The sequence below is a fragment of the Delphinapterus leucas genome, chromosome 1 (genome assembly GCF_059928025.1).
Source record: "Delphinapterus leucas isolate spDelLeu-1000000601 "Yukka" chromosome 1, BTC_Dleu_Yukka2, whole genome shotgun sequence".
Taxonomy (NCBI): domain Eukaryota; kingdom Metazoa; phylum Chordata; class Mammalia; order Artiodactyla; family Monodontidae; genus Delphinapterus; species Delphinapterus leucas.
The window spans coordinates 41,123,761-41,144,324 of NC_143129.1; the positions used below are offsets into that span (position 1 = coordinate 41,123,761).

The window sequence follows — 20,564 nt, forward strand, 5'->3', positions numbered from 1 at the left end:
AACAAAAGCCTCCACAGCCTATTTCTTATTCCGTTTTGCACCAGCGGAAAGAGAATGGGATTTGGAGTCGGCAGGCCAGTGTTAGGGTCCTATTGCCACTTAGTAGCTCTGTGACTTTGAAGAAGTTTCTAGGCTTTCTGTGCCTCCATTTCCTCAACTGTTGACAACATCACCATGTTCTACCAAATATCACCTATCCACAGAGTCATGGTGAAGTTTATGTGTATGAAAAACTCTTTGTAGCTAACAAAGCACCATATACATGTCAGGTATTTCTATTGTTACACTGTTTTTTCTATATCATGTTTCATTTGCACATACTGGATATTTCAGTTACGCTGTGGGTTGAGTCAGTTTTCTACCAGCCTGAGAACTGAAACTCTTTCGCATGCCTTTTATGGGGAAACGTGTTTGTACTTCAAACACAAACTTACAAATAATCTTGTTATGCGACATACTCTTGGTAAATTAATTGAGAGCTGTCTCTACATTGTTAGGTGTGTATGATAGGAACTCTATTTTATACTTCTTTTGTATCTGCCCCTGATGTTTTGCATAGTGCTGGGCATTTAAGATATACTACTGTTGATAGCTTGAAAAGCAGTCTTGTTTTAAAAATATTTTTTAACTTAAAAAAATATTTATTTATTTGGCTGCATTGGGTCTTTGTTGCTGTGCGCGGGCTTTCTCTAGTTGCAGCGAGCGGGGGCTACTCTTCGTGCGGTGCATAGGCTTCGCACGGGCTCTAGGTGTGTGGGCTTCAGTAGTTGTGGCGCACGGGTTTAGTTGCTCTGCAGCATGTGGGATCTTCCCGGAACAGAGATCGAACCCGTGTCCTCTGCATTGGCAGGCAGATTCTTAACCACTGCGCCACCAGGGAAGTCCTGAAAAGCAATCTTAATCATGACCTAGAATCATTCTTATTTAGCAGCCATTTCAGTGTCTTGACTTAATATAAAACTAATTTATTTTGGAGCCAAGAATGGGAAGTTGGAGGACCTTCGTCTGTATCTATTTTGGCCTTGCAAACTCCAAAGCTGGATACATTTGAGTAAAGAAAATCAAATCTACTTGCAAAAACATTGTCCAAAAGAATGACATGTGTCTGCCAGTTCCTTAGTATGATTTTTTTTTCTTTTTTTTTTAAGATGACATTCTTTCTTAACTAGCCAAGGGAACCATTTCCCAACTTCTTATCTTGTTGGGGGTGTTTCTGAAAAATATACCAAGTGTGAGAACCTGTAAGCACGGAGTTTATTAATCTGCTTACAACCAGTTTTCCTTCAATTAGGTGCTCTTTAATGTCAACCATTGTACTTTTGTCTGTAGGAAACAACTCAAGTTTAGTCCTGTCCTGCTCAAGTTTAGTCTACAGTACAGTTGGACTGGGCTGTAACTTAAGCAGTTGCTTAAGTCCAGCTGTAAGCAGTTGAGGGGTAGGGTTGAAAAAGAAAGGCTATTGAATACGCTGCTCAAGAGAGTTTAAAGAAAAGAATAGAGTACTTTTTTAAGGAAGGGTATGGGGTGGGGGTGGCGGTGGGGCTGTTTCTGAGTGGAGGAAGAAGGCTGGACCATAGCATCTTGTGGTCTTAGTTCTGTTTCGGAAGCTTCCTCAATTTGTGCCAAAGTTGTGTAATGACATTCACTACTGTTGAAGGTCTTCTTGGTTTGATTTGGTTTCACTGTTCTGAGGTTCCCTTTGTCTTATCTTGTGAGCATATCTCAGCAAATACTTAAATCATTAATGACTCTTTTGGCCATTTTCATTATCTGCCAAGCTGAAACCTGGGTGTGGTGGAAGCCTGTGCAGGCCTGCTTGGCTGGGCTGCACCTGAGCACCTGAGTAGCTCCTAGCATCTTAGCTGTCAAAAGGCCGCTGAATAAACAGCCTGATTTTAATAGGAGACCAGATCACTGCAGATCCTTGAAAAGGAGACAGAAGGCTAGTCAAGGGTGGATCTCTTCAGCCTGAAGGACTCTTCAGCAATTAATACCTTGCCTCTCTTTTTTAGGCAATGTCTTTTTTTTTTTTTTCCCTCAGAGACTGTATTTGGGTTTTTTTTTTTTTTTTTCTTTCAGGATTTCTATAGCTTCTTTCTTTCAGAGACTCAAAGTGCTTTTAGTTCTGTCATCTCATTTATTCTCTGTAGGAGCAGGAATTAGGTGTTGATGGAGGTGAAGTGGTACATCACTTACTGGGCTGTGGAGTCCATGTTCCACGGGCAGTTACAATAGGAGTTCTTCTAGTTACTTGTTGCCCAATTTATATATATATATATATATATACACACACACACACACACACGCACATATATATACACACACACGTATATACATCTTACCTTATTTTAAACAAAATGGATGACAGTGTCACAGTTTAGTGTCTCCTAAAAGAGAATTTTACATCTTAATAATTTTCTGTGTTTTAAATATCTAACTTATGCCTCATAAGGAGAAAGAAGAAAGGAAGAAAGAGAAAAAGAAAGGGAGAAAGAGAGAAGGAAAGAAAGGAAAGACTTTTCTGCTTTTGACATGAGTTGTTGAACTTATTTGTCCCTTGGTAAGCTGATCAATTGCCACTTGGGTTGAGAGAAAGATGTTCAATCAGTGTTTCTGCTACATTGGCATGCTTTGTAATGGAAATGAAAACGACAGCATGCTTTTGTCAGTTTGAATAAATAGGTTTCCTTTAGGTTGATGCTAGAGTTGGTATTAGAGGCAACTCTCAGCCTATGAACACTGATGATTAATTATGGAAATGCCTAATGGAGGCACTTGATTTTACCTCAGCGTCTTATTTCCCTGTTAGTGAAGTGTGCGCCAGTGTTGGCATTTCTTGTGAGTACAGGAGTGAACCAGGACACCGTCTCTGTGGGGCCTACCAGAGAGCCTTACCCTGTCTTTAAAGCCTTCAATTTGATTTCTTTAAAAGATATTCATTCATTCATTCATTCATTCATGCACTCAACATGTGGTGTTGCATGTCCACTATGTACCTGGCTGTGGTCTGGTGCTAGAGACAGTTACCAACAAGACAGAGCAACTGTCTGCTTTCATGGAGCTGTAATCTTAGTGGGAGAAATGTACAGTAAAAAGATAAATGGATCAATTAATAGGGTAATGAAAGGTAGTTGAGTATTCTGAAGGAAATAGAGAAATCAGGTGGTGCGGGAGTTCCCTGGTGGCCTAGTGGTTAGGATTCCAGGCTTTCACTGCTGTGGCCCGGGTTCAATCCCTGGTCAAGGAACTGAGATCCTGCAAGCTGTGCGGCACGGCCAAAAAATAAAAATAAAAATAAATCAGGTGGTGGATTCAAGAGTGGCTGGCAGGGATCAGTGTGGGAGGAGCTTACTTAACCCATGTGTGGTCAGGGGAGGCCTCTTGGAGGTGACTCCTGAAGATCTGGGGGCAAGGGAGCAGCAGATGCCGAGGTCTGAAGGTGCTTGTTTGAGGAATAGAAGGAAGGTCTGTGCAGCCAGAGGTACAGAGCAGATGGGAGACGGATGTGGAGTGAGATGGACTAGGCATGCAGGGTCAGAACACATGGCCTGGAGAGCACGGTCAGGACTATGCATTGATTCCGGTGGGTGCAGTGGGAGGCCACTGGAGGGCAGCCGCAGGGGAGTAGAATGTCTGATTTATATATTTATTTTTAAGATCACGCTGCTTGCTGAGTGGAAAACAGACGTTAGCTGGTAAAAAGTGGAAGCAAGGGTATTAATTGGACTCTTGGCAGTAATCAAGTGAGAGATGTTGGTGGCTTTGACTAGGTGAAAAGTAGACAACTGTGAGACTTGTTTTCTCTCTCCACCAGGTGAAACTAGAATGAATGGTATTCTTTTTTTTTAATGTGTATATATATATATTCTTAAAAAAATTTTTTTCCATTATAGTTTATTATAAGATATTGAAGATATCTTGTGCTATACAGTGTTGTACATTTACTATGCTTGTGTATACTTGTGCTATACATTTACTATGCTTGTTGTTTATCTATTTTATATATGGTAGTGTGCATCTGTTAACCCATATTCCCAATTTATCCCTCCCCTTCCCCCTTCCCGTTTGGTAACCGTAAGTTTGTTCTCTATGTCTATGAGTCCGTTTCTGTTTTGTTAATAAGTTCGTTTGTACTACTTTTTAGATTCCACATATAAGTGATATCATATGGTATCTGTCTTTCTCTTTCTGACTTACTTTATTTAATATGATAACCTGTAGGTCCATCCATGTTGCTGCAAATGGCATTATTTCATTCTTTTTTTAATGGTTGAGTAATAGTCCACTGTGTATATATACCACATCTTCTTTATCCCAGAGTGAATGGTATTCTCAAGATGGATTTAAAAGGAGCATTTGCAAGGATGAGTGGAAGGACTGTATGTGGAGCTCTGATTCCCATTTATGCAGGGTGGGTAACACACCTTTCTACAGGACAGCATTGCCATTTACAGCCCAGGCTCTGTAGGATGATATGGCAGGCCTGCAGATAAGACCTACAACTCTGCAGGCCCACTTGAACTTCTTTGTAAACCCACTTGAACTTATCTGGAACAGTTTCAAGCTTTAGTTCTCTGTTTGCCTGAGGCTGGGCAGAAAACCAGATTCGGGGGCTGTTGTCAAGGTCCCCTGTGGGGGGATGGGCTGAAGATGTCTCTTCCACTATTAGCTTTACCTGTTTACAATGGCCTCTTCCCTCACATTACTCAAAAGTGCTATTTGTGTATTTATACTTGAGTGTGAGATTGCATTTGTTTCCTATGAGAGGTTTTGATAAGGGTCTAAGCCTACTAGATGCCAAATTAGGGAAGGAGAGCCTCTCAGGGGAATGTGACCATGTACATGTGGCCAGAACTAGAAGGTTGTGGCACCTGCAATTGAACCTACTTAACAATTTTGCTTAGGGAATTCCCTGGTGGTGCAGTGGTTAGGACTCAGAGCTTTCACTGTCTGAGGGCACGGGTTCAATCCCTGGTCGAGGAACTAAGATCCCGCAAGCCATGTGGCGCGGCCAAAGACAAAACAAAAAACCAGTTTTGCTTAGCCTTGAACTCTTGCCCTCTCAGAGGATTAGTTTTCTAATTTTGATAATGAAGAAGTTGGATTCGATGATCTCAGTCCCTTTTAGCTAATTTTAGCAGGGGGGTTTTTACCTAACCGCCCAGGCTTCCGAGTTTTTCCCCTTTAGTCCTTCTGTGAGAAGATCCTGCATTTTCTTTCCTTTTCCACTGCCTGAAAGGGTGCTCTGTGGCCACGGGTAAATGCCAACTCACTAGTTTCCCCAGGAAGGGGAGTGTGCATGCTTCCAGAATGGTATCTGCCGTGGTGTCTGCATTCTGGTCGGATGGCCATGCTCAGTAGCTGTGCTCCATGTTGGGAGCTTATCTGTGGGAACCAGAAAGGCCTACACGCCCATAGTAAGTGACCTTTACATAGTGAAGAGGTGGGCAAGCAGAAAGAATACTCAGGTCAAGGTTTTCCGGAGGGAAGATTTTTGAACCATCAGCTATTAATTAGAACAGAATTTCCCTCCGCACCTGAAGATCATCAGGAAATATATATAGCAAGGAGGTCCCAAATGCCGGGAAGCAAACATAATTACAGTTACCTCATAATGGCTTAGCATTTTGTGCCTTTTGAAATTGGTTCACATATATAACGTCATGTGACCTTAAAATCCTGTGAGGTAAGCAGGGCAGAAATTATTAACCTCATTTAACAGATGGGAAAAGTGAAGCATTAGGTAGGTAAGTGACTTGTCCAAGGTCCCACATTTAATACAGGTGAATTAGAATTTAGAAGGCAGAATTTTCTTTTTAAAACAACTTTATTGAGGTGTGATTTATATACTAGAAAATGCACCCACTTAAAACCTAGAGTTCAGTGAGTTTTGACAAGTGTACACACTTGTGTAACCGCAGTTGTAACATGCTGAGCATTTCTGTATCCCCTCAAATTCTCTCCTGTTCCTTTTGCATTAATTAATCCCCCCTCCAAGATCTTTTGATGCCTAATCCAGTGCTCTCTTCATTGCCCCATACTCCGATTTGACAGCCTTTTTAGCTCTATCCTGCTGCAGAGAATACAGGCTGGTAGCCAGCCAGCCTCATCGCGCTGAGTTATGAGAGTGGATGGGAAGCCAGTAGGTCGGTTACTCCAGTGTTGGTTCCTCCTTCCCAGGCTACAGAAAGTTCGTGTGGGTTCTCCTCTCCGGAGAGCTTGAAGAACAGGACACCCACTCACCTGCCTGTACTGGCTTCCCTGTAGTCTGCAGAGGGGAGCCGGAGGTGACGGGGTGATGGAGGAGACGACTTCTAGGGGATGCCTGACTCCTGGATCGTCTGCTCAGTCTCCTCCATGGAAACCAGCTCTCTGCTGCTTAGTTGCAGTTCCCTAAGGCCTTAAACAATCCGAATCCCATATCTGATGAATGAATCCCCAAAGGTGTTGAAGATCCCAGCTCTGAAAAATGAGCAAACCCTGAATTTCATAGTTATGTAGGGCAGGTCTGGGAGAGAACTCTCCCTTTGCACCTGAGCTAGGTTCTGAGGAGAGACGCTTCCCGATATGCTGTTCCCAAGTCCCGGATTTTGACCAGAATGTCTGGCACATTCTAGAGGGTTCGGATGTCTGGCCAGGTTGCTGTGTAGCATCCAGCAAAGGAAGAGAAGGGGGCTGCCCCTTTTCATAGCCGGCATTGCCCCCAGACCAGCAAGATAGAAGAAGATGGTGTCCTACCTAGCTGAAACCCTAGAGTGGCCACAGGGGGTGACCCAGAATGCAGTCTCTGCTTTTCTAAGGTGACATTGCTCTCATTTCACCACCCAGTTGGGGGACAGCCTGTGTGCTATTAGCAATGATGATAATCCCTTCCTTTCATTTGTTTTGGGCTGCGTGAGTTTATAGGGCCCTTTTCTATCCATTATCTCCTTGTTCTTCTCAATAAGTCTAGTCCCTTCTGTGAGGGTAAAAGCCCTGTCTCATCTGACTAGGACAGCTGCAAGGACAGAACAGACTCAGATTTCTCCTCTGCAAAGGCTCATCTTAAAATCTAGGGCCCTACGGTATTGATTTTCTTCTAGTTATCTTTGCAAATTTCTCTGGCTTTGCTGAAGGGGGAAAAAGTCACCAGGCTGCATGCTTGAGCTTCAGGTTTCTCCGTAGCTGGTAACCCTGCCAGAAAAAAATTCTTGTTTAAAGAACTGAGCCTCAGGCACTGTTTTTTGCCTTGTATGCCCTTAAATGTCTAGCTCTCAACAGCTGGTGGCCATCCCTCGCCTCCATCTTTAATTTGCTGTTGACCTCAGCTCGGTGAGTCCCTGGTGTTGACTCCTTGACCTTGCTGCCCTCCTGCAGGGGGCTCCTGTACCATATGGGCTTAGAAAACAGTGGGCTTCCTGTGTTTTGTCTACCAGCAAAGCTGGGTACCCAAAGGCCCCTGTGACAACGCCATGTGGCTGACTCCAGTGTGCTGTGAGAAGACAGTGTTAGAACAAAGACTTAGTTGAGAGCCCCAAGTGTGTACATTTGATGTGGTTGCACAGAGATTGGGTCAAAGGTCAGCTCACATCTGCAGAGAGAGGGACAACTCCAATTTTGCAGAGGTTACAGGCCGTAGTGATGCTGTTTCTTGCATATCCCATTGGAGTTAGCTTTCTAAAGGTCCATGAAGGTTTCATTCCTTTTCATGCCCCAGGAGAGCTTTCCATAGCAATGAAAGAAATGCAGGAAATGGGTAGGATTTCAGATGGCCAAAGAAGGTTGCCAAGAAAAGAAAAGTGTCTTTTAAAGGAAAATTTTTTGGAGATGCTCTGTGGGTGCTGCTGGTCACCTGGGGAGACGTTGGATTTATTTGACAATTCCCATCTTCCACTTAGGCTTCATGTATACACTCGTTTGGGAACTAGGGAGGGGAATAATACCCTCCCCAAGGATCTGTGGCTGAGTGCGTTGTCCCCAGGACCAAACGGAGCTGTCGGAGCTGACAAACAAATTGGCTCAGCTCTCCCCAAAGAGCTCAGAGCTGTGTGGTTATTTCCTGTCTTTTTCCCCTTGTATTTTCCTCTTTGCAGTTTGAATTTTCCCTTTCCACAGGAAGTCTCAGGTACCTAACCCCCAGCTTTCCCCAGGCCCAGATGGACTGCTGCCTCTCTCCTTTTTCCCTCGTCAGCCTAATCACTTCTTCGTAGACTCTCTTGGAGGAAAGAAGGGTTTTGTTCACCCGCCTCTTGGAAGGGCTGCACCCTACCAAGACAGATGGCGGCCTAGCCTATTTTTATCCGTCTCCAGGGAAGAAGATTCCGCAGCCTATTTTGAAACCTGTTCCACTGATTGACAGCTCTCAAATTAGGAATTTCTTGCTGATATCTGACTTAAAATTCGACAGCTGTCATTGAAACTCATTTCCTTTTCTTCCTTTGGAAGGAGAGAGATCCTCGAGGTCATTGGGGCCGACCCCTAATGAAGGAAATGAGACCCACAGATTTCCTGACTCCAGATTGAAATGGAAAATAATTCCTTATCCTCTCATTGAGGATCCCATCAGTTTGGGGAGATGCCTTTGAAAGCACACGTTTGGGTGCCATTGTGTGAGAATCAATTTAATTTTCTGGGGGAAAACGTGATTCTGGAGTGGGAATGGAAGATGTAAAATGCAAGGCATTAACTGCCTTACTCTATTTTGTTTCTAGTGAGAAAGTTAAATGATGCTTATAGAATTACCTTGCCTCTGTTGGCAGAGAAAATAAAAATAAACTCAGCTCTCAATATACAAAGGCTTCCCCAGTTCGTTTTCCTCCTCTCGTACCAATCCCATGTCTTTAAAGAAAAAAAAGGGTTGGTATTTTTCTCTCCTCCATCAATGGGATCCTCCATACGTTAAATATGTCTTTTACAAATATTGTCAGGAGACTGAAACTCTGCTGAAGGCTCCCTTTTGCCTCGGCTTTCTGCTCCTGCAGACTTCTTTTGACATGAGGCCCCGTGCTGCTTTCCCTTGACAGATTGCATCTTGATGGCATAAAGCTCTGGTGGAAAGCTAATGATGTCGGTTCAGTTTCACTGCCTGGAATCTTGTTATGTGCGATAGAAATCCAGCGTTCTATGCAAATTAACAGAAATGTATTAGACTGACTATCAAGGGGTCCTGGGAAGAGTTCTCACTCCTCCTTGATAGTTAGTACTTGTGTCTTTTCTCAATAAAACATCACCAGAGACATTTCTTCTTGCAGAGATGGCATCACGTGCCAAGACCTGTGACCAAAGCTGAGGTGGCATCTGGGGCATCCTTCATCTCTTGGTCCATGCTTCAGGCTACGAGTAGTCAGTGTGCAGCTCATGCTTATAAGGGTTAGCATCTCAGTCTCTGGAAATTTGGCTAAAATTCCATGCACTTTGTCTGTTTGAGAGATGTTTAATGGGTCTATTTTATAAAATCCCAGGTCAACCTTCTTTGCTACCAGGTTACATTGGACCGAGGGAATATAAACTCATTTTGTTATTGGCCTAGGAAAAACAGGCAGGTATAGTGGGGATACCTTCTTATCTGGGCAACTGGACCAGTAGTTGGTCAGTCAGTCCCAAAAGTCAGTTACAGCAGAGAATCTTTAAAAAAAAAAGATACCGTCCCTAAGCATTTTATTTAAACTTCAAAATAAATAAACGTACATATATTCACAAATCTTTTGATGTGGACCAGGGCTTTTTCTTAGAGTGAGGTTCTCCTGAGTAGAGTTCTGTTGACTTTCTTTCATAAACTGCACACTTAACACATTGTCTGTGATTTCCAGTTTGTCTCTTTAAGTAAAGTGAGTTCTTCAATACACTTGAGAAATAAAATGCATAATGTTTCTAGATTTTTTTAGTTCCACCAATACAATTTTTTACCGTTGTCTTGCCCACACCTAATTCATCGGCAATTTTTTTTAGCAACTTGTCTTTATCAAGTTTTTCCAAAGCATTCAATTTATTTTTCATAGAAACACCTTTTTTTACTCATATTTAATCACTTTATATAATACATAATTAAAATAATATCTGTTATGAACAGACTACTGACCCTGGGGAAGCACCCAGCCTGGCTGATGGAGCAGAAGGGAGCAGATACACAAGTAAAAGGCCTACTATTAACAACCAAGCCAGTGTAGTGTAGAGAGAAGTTGAAGTATGTCACATAAGCTGGCAAGTTGGTTAAGAGAGCATCGTCTGTATATATCTCTCCTTTTTGCATCCATTGCTTGATATATGGAATTTTATCTTAGCACCTATAATCGTAATTCCTCTATTAGACTATAAGCTTAGGGAGGACAGGGCCCATGTCTTATTTATCTGTATATCTCTAGTTGCCTAATATAATGCCTGGCCCATAGTAGATGCTTAAAAGTGTAAATTGTCTTATTGATTCTACATGTGTGTGTGTATGTGTATCTACACACACATATTTAGTGTAGTGCTGTACACATAGTTGGTACCAGACAGCTCTTTCTCAATAAATGGATCTATATGTGTATCACTGCACATAATGTACTCAAAATTCAAATAACAACCTTTAGAATGTCTATTGTTCAGATTTTTTTTTCGCACTTGTTCCTTCTGTTTGCAGGAGAGACTGAAATTGACTGTGGAGCATTTACCCTCGGGTTAGAATGACATGTCTTTTAGGAAGGGATTTTCTTTCTTTTTTAAATTAATTTATTAACTTATTTTTTGGCTGTGTTGGGTCTTCATTGCTGCGTGCGGGCTTCAGTAGTTGCGGTGCGTGGGCTCCGTAGTTGTGGCACGGGGGCTCTAGAGCGCAACAGGCTCAGTAGTTGTGGTGCACGGGCTTAGTTGCTCTGTGACACGTGGGATCTTCCTGGACCAGGGCTCAAACCCGTGTCCCCTGCATTGGGGTGGATTCTTAACTGCCTCACCACCAGGGAAGTCCCTAGGAAGGTATTTTCTTAATAGTAGCTATACTTCATTCTTAGAATAATAAAAATAATATCAATAATAATTAGTATTTACTGAGTACTTACGATGTGTCAGGCACTGTGCTAAATGTATATTATCTCAGTTAATCGCCACAACCCTGAAAGGAGACACAACAAAGAATGTTGTGTTATTATTCCTACTTACAGATGAGGGACGTTTGGAAGGCCTAATCTAGGAGCAGTTGAGTGATGAGCACCCTTTGTTTTCAGAGTGTTGCTTCTTATATGAGGGGTTTGGTCCCTCTAGGTGGGGTGAAAGGAGTTCTTGAATCTAAAGAGAAGGCCTAGAGGGAGAAGCTGTACTTGCTTTTGGCTTTCTGGGAGCCAGAGTAGGCACTCTCTGGACTCCAGCGAATAAGAAGGATCCTTGTGACTGCGCGTTGCTCAGAGTGTTTGAACGGCTCCTGGCAGGTGGTAAGGAAAAGCCAAGGTGGCACTGAGAACAAGCTACTGCAGGACATTGGATCCTGCCTGTCACTTCCCTCCCAGGCCTTTCACTTGTCGGCGGTCTCTTCTGAACTCCTGCTCCGCTGGTCTGGGTGTGTGGGAACAAGCTGCTTGCAGGCCAATACAAACAGCAGTGTGGGTCCCGGGAGCCTGGGCTGGGAGCTGGGCAGAGGGTGGAAGGGCTCGATTTTGGAGCAGTGATGATGGAAGTAATTTTCCCAGCTGTTGGCATGAGATTGCTTCTGAGCTGAATTTAAGAGAGAGGTAGGATCTTTGGTCTATCTACACTTTTGGGACCCAGCAGATATCACAAACCTCGTCTTCACAGATGACAGAAATGAATCTTAAAAAGTGCTAGTCCGTGGGCCTGTTGGTCAGGAGGGTGAGAACAGCAACACCAGCAACAAACAAACAAAACGCCCATGGACTGGCAAACAGAATTTCTTCTCAAGGCTACATCTGAATGTTGGACTTGTCCATTTTTTGTAGGTTGGAAGGAGACAGCATTCAGAGCCCACCTTCTCTAGTCCCCCTTTTCAAAAGAAAAGCTGTAACTGATTTTGTGGTTGACTTTAAATTAATATAAAGACACCTTGGCCCGGAACGTAAATGAAAGGGTTCTTGATGTACTTTTCAGCCAAAGGGCTTTTATACTGCTGCGTGGCCATCTTTTTTCTACTTGTCTGCAGCAATTACAATTTTTGACGGTTGTCTTGACAAGAGTGTAGATTTTAATTGAGGAGGGTGATTTCATTTATTAGCAAGGTTGACTTCATGTTAGAATGAATTCTCTAGATCCTTCTTGGATTACTTTATGTTCCTTGACAAGAAAGATGTTGACTACCTTGAGTTTTATTCTGAGCTGGATAAAGTTGTCCACCTCAGGAATTCTAGAGTAGGGAGAGAATTTTGTGTGATGTGGGTCCTGTCTCTGGAAAGTGCTGTGCCCATCACAGTGGAAGGCTTCTCCAGTTTGGCCTTAAACCCGCGAAGCTGGTTCTCTGAAACGCCAGCATCCTAGCCATGCATGCAAGCAGAAATTGTTCATACCTGGGCCATATTTGGATGTCACTCTTCTTCAGTTTCATATCCAGTTTCCGCTTTCCTGAGACAGAATGAAGTCAAATAGCCCTCACAAAACCACTGGCCTTAAAAGCTCCCCCAAACATAATCCTTACAAGAGCCTTGAGAGGTGGTATCATTATCCCCATTTTACAGAGAGGAAGCTGAGACTCAGAGAAATTAAGTAACATGCCCAAGGTCATGTAGATCCTAGGAGCTGAGATCTAGGATTCCAAAGTCTGACTCAAAGGCTATGCTTTTCCCACAGGGCTTCTGAACTTGACCTCAACCCTTTGCCGTTTATGTTGCCTTTTGCACTCCTTGGAAATAAATGAACTAAAATGGGTGTGAGGGAGAAAAAGAGAAGTCTAACTGTGAGCTTTCAGATAGGTGCTTGTGGGGGACCCTCACTGTCAGAGAGGAGCAGCCAGCCCTGTCATTTTCGTTTATGTGGACAAACTTCTTTCTCCTCTGCTGATGGCCACTGGGTAGAAATAAGGATGCTGCACAGAGGAGAGATGCTAAATGTAGTTTCCTGTTATTTACATAATAAAATTAGGATCTCCCCAATGGCCCTTTCCTGTCTGCTGGTGGCCATGATGGACTGCACCACCCTGGGGACAGCTTCACTTATGGGCCTCCCTGGGGTCATCGGGCCCACAAAGGGTCTTGGGATCAAATGTGCAGTTAAATTGATGAGATCAATTCATTAGGATAAAGACTTCCTCTACTTCCAAAGCAGTGTGGTGCTCAGGCCAGTCTCTCTCCTTTCGAAGTAAAATGTATAGATAAAAGATTTCATATTGGGAAGAGCTCTGTGCTGCCCTTTTTTCAGAGCTTTGATTATTTGAAGCAAGGGAAAGACTTCCTGAGGCTACATCAAAATATTCAACTTTGAAAGATGAATTGTTTTGACGTTAGTTTGCTACCTGCTGTTTCTTTTAGAAATGATTTTTCTATAGGTTTAAAAGGTGACCCAAGTGACTTTTTTAAGTCTGGGAGGAGTTTTACAGACATTGTGTGTGTGTGTGTGTGTGTGTGTGTGTGTGTGTGTTTTACCTTCTTCAACTCTGACCACCTGGCAGTCAGTCTAATGTCTTCCCTCATCTTGATCCTTTAATTCAACATTTAATTACCTATTTTGGTGCACATATGAATTCGATATTTTTTTTCTTTTTCTGAACTCATAAAAGGCATTCTAGCCCCCAGAGGAAATAATACTCCCCCTCCCACCCCAGTGAATACTCTTTTCCTAAAGACAAACAGAAAGTGGTTTGGGTTTGTCCCCTTTGCTTTAGTTGATAAAACGTCTTTCACTTCCATTGTTGCTGATAGTCTTGAATTTATAAAGTAAGGAAAATCAATTGAAATCAAAAGATATTAAATTGAGAGAGAAAATGATGCTGCCACACTCCCAGCTAGAGGCAGACTTTTTAATCCATAATTTCAGACTTATTTGATTATAAAGTATAGTGACCCCTCTATTTTTTTTTTCTTTGGTTTTCTTTCTAGTTCTATAATCAGGAGTCTGCTATTCTCTTTCTAGTGCTATAATTAGTAGTCTGGTCTAAGACATAAGAACCTTAAAGTTCTTAACAGAAGCACTGCTTACTCGCCTCATTTTATAGAGAGGCCACTCAGCCTCTATGCGTCATTCAGTTATTCAACAAACATCATTGGGCACAGACTATGTGTAAGAACTGTGCTAGATGCCAGGGGTCAAAGACAAAGAGAACATGCTTCCTGCTTCCGAGTGCATCATCTGATCGTGAAGCCCACATACAAACAACCAGGCAAATTCAATGTGAGAAATGTAATCAAGCTACACTCACCGTTCTGATTTTGTACTTGTCTGTAGAGTAGCAGTTTCTATCCTGTGTTCCATTTACCTGTTTACTTGCTTGTTCCTCTGTGAGCTCTTGAGGGCCAGAAATGGATAATGGATGTGGATATGAATACGGATATGGAACGGATGAGGGAAAGGAGGTCTGTTACCAATGCCAGGCCTGTCTTACAAGGGGTGCCATAGCTTTTAACCTTCCTGCCAAATGTTTTAATTCCTAAAGACTGATAGGAAATGGTCTTGGGTGGAGCCACCTGGGAAATAATGGATTTTGCATTCTTGCTTATTGCAAAATGTCCGATTTGCTTTTTAGGATTCTCTTAGGTTAAATCATATGAAATCATCATTTTGTAGGTAATTTCACATGGTCCAACCTAATAAAAAGAGGCCAATTTTACAGCCATCTGGTCTTCTTTAGGTTTAAGACAGGCACAGAGGTGAGGTTCTGGGCAGCTATAGTGCATCCTAAACACTGCCACCAGTTTCCCAGCTCGGAGTATGAGCCTCTATTTGGAGCTTCAGAGAGGGAGGGAGCTTGTGCCCCAACTCTTCCTGTGACACTCAGCTCTGGAGTGGAATTCCTCCGGGGAGTGCCTTTTTGTAGACTAGACAGGGAATAAAGCTGCTGCTCTGTGCCCATTTTAAAGTATTTTTGTTTACCTTGGAGAACGTACAAGAACAGGGTTTCATGCATATATAAGAGAAAACAGCAAGTGAAAAGGATGTGTACACGGTGGCATGAATGGGGAGCTATTCTTAGCTGGGACTCTAACCTAGAGAAGAACAGGAAACACGATGCTTCTGAATGTGGACTCCGGCTGCCCCAGGCTAGAGCCAAGGGGCTTTGAGTCATAGAGAAACGCATGGTAGCTGCTAGTGTCGTCCAGACCTTCCTCTTTTGGTAAAAAACTTTACAGTCGTGTGTCTCACACTGAGATAGAGGAGGGGATGGCTTTCTCTTTTAACCGATCTGGAGAGAAAGTAGAGAAAGGCTTGGGAAGTGGGCCTCCTACCTGTGCTACTTCTTCCATAGGAACGATCCACATCTATGTGGTAGATGGAGTAGCTCCTCTCACTCTGAGTGGTTTAGCTTCTGAGAAAGAGAGGGTTGCCTTGGCTGCCTGGATTAAACCTTCTTCAGAAACTTGTGTTCTTTGGTTTGTTGTTCAGTCTCTCACGTTGGGGTCAAACCTGATTTGTCTTTGTAAGACCAAGACAATTAGAAATGCCTGATGTATGTTATAGCCACAGTGGATGCCAGCCATTTTCTTGTCACCCAGTGACTGCTAATTGATTTGAATATATCAGGGTCTGGAAGCTGGACCAGTCATCCAGCTTCCCTATCTGAGGGTGTGATTGATAGGGGGAATGTTTCCAGGTAGCATTTTCCTGGATTAGGATAGTGATGGTGTTAGCCAGGATCTGTGTTGTCACTGTCATTACCACTGAATGATCTTTATTATGAACGTTCTTAGACTGGGTGTAGGAAGGTGATACACATCCAGCCCCACCCTGTATGCTTATTGTCTAATATTGACAATAGCTCCAAGTCAACATTTACAAGAGCATGTCTTTAGTCAGAACCCTATATGAGATGGGATTTCTTCAAGGAGGGCCTGAAATTGTGGCATTACAATTTACAGACTCTCTAAAAGGGATAGGGCCTGTATAGAAACCATTCCACTTCCTCATTTCTCTAAATGGAAAAAAAATCTCATTTCCTTTCTTTCTTTCTTACTCAGAACGCTAAGTCCATTCAGCTACCCCAAAAGTTATTATAGGCAGGTCACCCCTCTTAGAAGAAAGAAAAAATTTTCTTCCTTTAGAGTGGTACATGGGAACCTCAGAGTTGCCTTTTACCTCTTTCCTGATATGATTAAGATTTGTGCGAAATGAGTGTAGGGAAAACATTGGCTATAGACCTGACAAGTGGTTCACAGCTTGTTCCTGTTTGTGGTAAGTCTGTGCTTTGACTATGTGAGGTCCCCATATTTTCCAGTTGTCACACTATATCACTGCTACAAGTTAGCCTCCTTAGGTAAGGCAAGTGCCAGTTAGCATCATCTGTTGGGGAGGAGGAGGGGAGAGAACAGAACTGTAAGCTTCTCCATTAAAGTGGTGAACATGTCGGTGCCAGCCCTTGGAGACCTGGCTTGAAAAAGCGTGGAGGTTACTGCCAAGAGCCCCTGTGGATCCGTAGACCTCACCATCTTAGTGCTGAGTTTGATGAGTCACACAGCCTTCAGGTAAAGTCATTCCCAAGGGATTGAGAGAATGTGCCCCTCTTGGTTTGGATTGTGTCACATTTACTTTTTCTGGCTTGTATCTGCTACTGATTTTTTTTTTTTTGCGGTACACGGGCCTCTCACTGTTGTGGCCTCTCCCATTGCGGAGCACAGGCTCCGGACGCGCAGGCTCAGCGGCCACGGCTCACGGGCCCAGCCGCTCCGCGGCATGTGGGATCTTCCCGGACCGGGGCACGAACCCGCGTCCCCTGCATCGGCAGGCAGACTCTCAACCACTGCGCCACCAGGGAAGCTCATCTGCTACTGAATTTTTTTGCATGATTTCTTCCCCGCAACTGCTGTTGATAATTTACGTGACACCAAAAATTCCAGTGAAGGTAGCTTTCTCCAAATGCTGTGGAAGCAAGAGGGCAGAGAATTAATTGGTCTTGCCCCTGATCTAACAAATCGCGATCAGTTCTGTTGAACTTGGTCAGGCCTGGTCACTTAGGGTGTGTTCTGGGAAATGTGAGGTCTGACATGAGGTATGTACAAGGGAGGCTGGACAGGGAAATGGCTTCACAAAATAAAATAAAATATTCATATTGATGCGATCCCAAAGAACTTGCCTTTTGGTTTCGTGATGGCAAGGTGCTGGATCAGTCTTCTGTGTGGATCACAATATGTGAAGCCAGCTGAAGTGAAGGGGTGTCTAGACAGGAGAAATGATGAGTTGAAGTTTTATCAGAGGCTGAAGATCTTCTGTTGTTCTCTAGCAAAAGTTCCTCTGATGTGGAATTTCTCTGTTTTGTGCAGCTAATTGGAATTATAGTCTGGTTTCTGTCCCTAAAGACACTGATGTTGGGCTTGGATTGCCTAATTCTCTTTGCTCATCGAATTGATGACATCAGTAGGAAGGCATGAGATCTAATGTCTAAACATTAGTTTGGTTTTGGATGATAGGTTCCTTGGGTTCTTAAGTTAGCAGAGAGAAACCAAGAGAGGCAGTATGGTGTAACTAGAAACAAACAAAACCACAAACAACCAGCTTTAGTGTCAGAGAGACCTGGATTCGGATCCTGACTGTGCCATGCATGAGCTGTGTCACTTTGAGCACATCATTTAATCTCCTAGAACCTTAGTCTTCTCATTGTAAAATGTGAGCAGAATAACTGCCTACCTTGTGGGGAGGTTGTGAGGTTAGAAGGTGGAATGCCCAGGAAGGGCCTGGCATGTGGAGGCACACATCAGCTTCAGCTGTTTCTGTTATTAGCAATGGACTTAGCAATGTACGCATCTGTCCCTCCATGCTTCCCACTTTTCCATTTGTAAAATGAACTTGACATTTCCTACTCAGTGGTTGACAGGGAGCCAAGTGAGCTATCTGAGCTGGTGAGGATGGATCCTGGGTCCAAAATTGGGGTTCTGCAAGTTGCGTTGTCTGTATAAGTTGTAGAACTATATTAAAAACATACCCTGCTTGTTTCCTCTTCTTGGTCTCCCATTCAGAGCAGGGCTCGCTGGCTTTGTGCTTTAAATAGTCCTCAGATGGTGACTTGAATAGTAGATGAACACAATCCTTGTGAATCCATTTGCCTTGTGCTTGGGAATTCTAAGACCACAATCGCTGGAATAGAAAGCCTCTAACCTGACATCCCACTGGAGCCACGTGTGCCTGCTAATGGATTTCTTTGGGAAGCTGGGACAAAGGGCTGGGTCTGCTTCTGTCGTTGAGTAGGCCAGGTAGGGGGCAGTCCATGAAAAGCCAGTCACCTAATTGTCTGCAGTTTATGAGTCTGGCTTACCTGGGGATGTCCACATTATGATCCAATTAAAGTTCAGCCTGTTTACTCTGCTCCAGTTGAGGGGTTATAGGAGGATAAAGGCAGATAAGATATTTATGGGTGAACCCTTTCCTGTTTCTTTTTTTTTCTCTAGATCTGTGATTAAAGGATTAATAGCACTTGTTATTTATTGAGCAGAGCCCTGGGAGGGAGGAGGGCTTTGGCACTTATTTTGCTCCTTCTAAGAGCCCAGGGCTGTGCCAGCAGCATTTCGCATCTTACTTCATTTATTCCTCATTATTTTTAGCCCCATAATACAGAGGGTCAGGACTTGCCCAGGGGTCATGGTCATGGGCCTTCTACTATTTCATACCTTGCATGCCATCTCTCCTAATAGATAGGCAACAATGTGGTCATGTCTGGAAGATCCTGGTGATTTAAAAGCATCACTGAATGTTCATTAAACATCTGAATGTAGTTATTATATATGTGAGAATGGGTTCACCATAGAGCTCCTGACATTATCTGCAGAGAGGCTGGCCCTGACCCTGAGTTTGGCATTTTATGCAGTATTTTGGTTGCCCGACTCTGGAGCCATGATGCTGGGGGCCTCCATAGTGTGGGGGTGTTTCTAATAGCAGCCTGAGCCCTTAATTATCTTACTAAAGACATTGCCCTCTGCTCGTGGAGTGTCTTTCTCTGGGAACTCTGGAGCTCCCAGAGACAAGATCTCAGCTTCATAACATCCCTGTCGAAAAGGGGGGAGGGGGTCTGAAATCATTTGCTCTCCTTTACAGCAAGTGGGAGATTCAGGCACAGATGGGAGACAGAGGCACAGAAGTTAAATAATTAGTCCAAGGTCACATCAAATGATTTCCAGCTCAGCTGACAAATCCATCTAGGACTTGGTCTCCCAAATGTTGCAGCTTCCCTTACAGTGTAATCTGGCCTCCACCACTTTGCATGGCTTATCTTTCTTCCTCCTTTTTCTCATTTGGTAAATAAGATGTTTCTCACACCTACTTCCTGATTAACGATGGGCTTTTTTAAATTTAGCCCTTCAAGATGATCAATGACTTTACCTAGAAGACTGCTGCCAGAATGTGGTGTATAAAAACATACCTTTGTTGTGATTTCTTCCTGATGCTGAATTTTCTGCCCCTATATTTTGCACACTGTCAGTTTCTGTGGGTTTTAAGAACCTTGGGACTCTCAAGGGTAACCTTGACAGAGAATCTGCTGTAGTTGAGAATTGTCGCGTTTTTCAGAGCAGTGCTCTTGGTGGTGGGGGGCTCCTAGAAATTCCTGTCCTGAGCTTCGCAGAGGAAGGGCAGCACATTCAAGGATAGCCTTGTCCTGTAGGAAGAGTACAGATTTGGCTTGTGTTATTTCTTGTTTCTTGTAATAATGTTGTTACTTATAATGATACCTTTCTAGTTACCCTCATGACTCAATATTCATTAAAACATATGAGATTACTCATGAAATGTTTCTCCCTGTATTTTATTTATTTTTTATTATTTTTTCGGTACGCGGGCCTCTCACTGTTGCGGCCTCTCCCGTTGCGGGGCACAGGCTACAGACGCGCAGGCTCAGCGGCCATGGCTCACGGGCCCAGCTGCTCCGCGGCATGTGGGATCTTCCCTGACCGGGGCACGAACCCGTGTCCTCTGCACCGGCAGACAGACTCTCAACCACTGCGCCACCAGGGAAGCCTTCTCCCTGTATTTTAGACGGGAGCTGTGAGGTGGTGTGATTACATATGGCCTCTTAGGAAAATGGCTGAGTTGTTCAGATTCTCAGCTACATTATGCGATGTTTTTGGTCAGCTTCACTACTTACCACTGCAGAGTTATAAAGGGGAACTTTTTACAAAAAGAGATAGATTCACCCAGGGGAGGGGATCCTTTGTTAGTAAAATAGGTCTAATGCCAAATGCTTTTTGTTTCCTGAAGACCTATCCAACTGCAGATCTTCTGGCTTCAAAATATATTCAGTTCACAGTTACTCATTCAACATTTTCTGTATACCCATTCTGTGTCAGGTACCACGTTGGACATTGAATGACAGAGATGGACAAACTCCTAAATCTTAAGATCTTACGGTAGATGTTGGAATTTAGTGTCATTTAGCTTCATTAGATTCTGCAGTAGTTCCAAGATTTCCCAAGATCCTGTCCCACAGTGTCCTGTTTACTTTAGAGTGTGTCATTCTCTGCTGTCCTCCATTCCCT

The 20,564-nt window shown here is 43.4% G+C and overlaps 1 protein-coding gene across 8 annotated transcripts in view; it reads left to right on the top strand.

Annotated features, from left to right (window-relative positions):
- Nucleotides 1-20,564, top strand: part of SRGAP2 (SLIT-ROBO Rho GTPase activating protein 2) — a 235,321-nt gene that overhangs the window by 21,905 nt on the left and 192,852 nt on the right. Inside the window, exon 1 of one of the 8 annotated variants that reach the window (XM_022593607.3) lies at nt 8,428-16,568. The exons of the other annotated variants lie outside the window; for them this stretch is intronic. The gene's annotated coding sequence lies outside the window, so the exon portion shown is untranslated. Of the gene's footprint in view, nt 1-8,427; nt 16,569-20,564 lie in introns of those variants that run through there. 8 annotated transcript variants of the gene reach the window in all.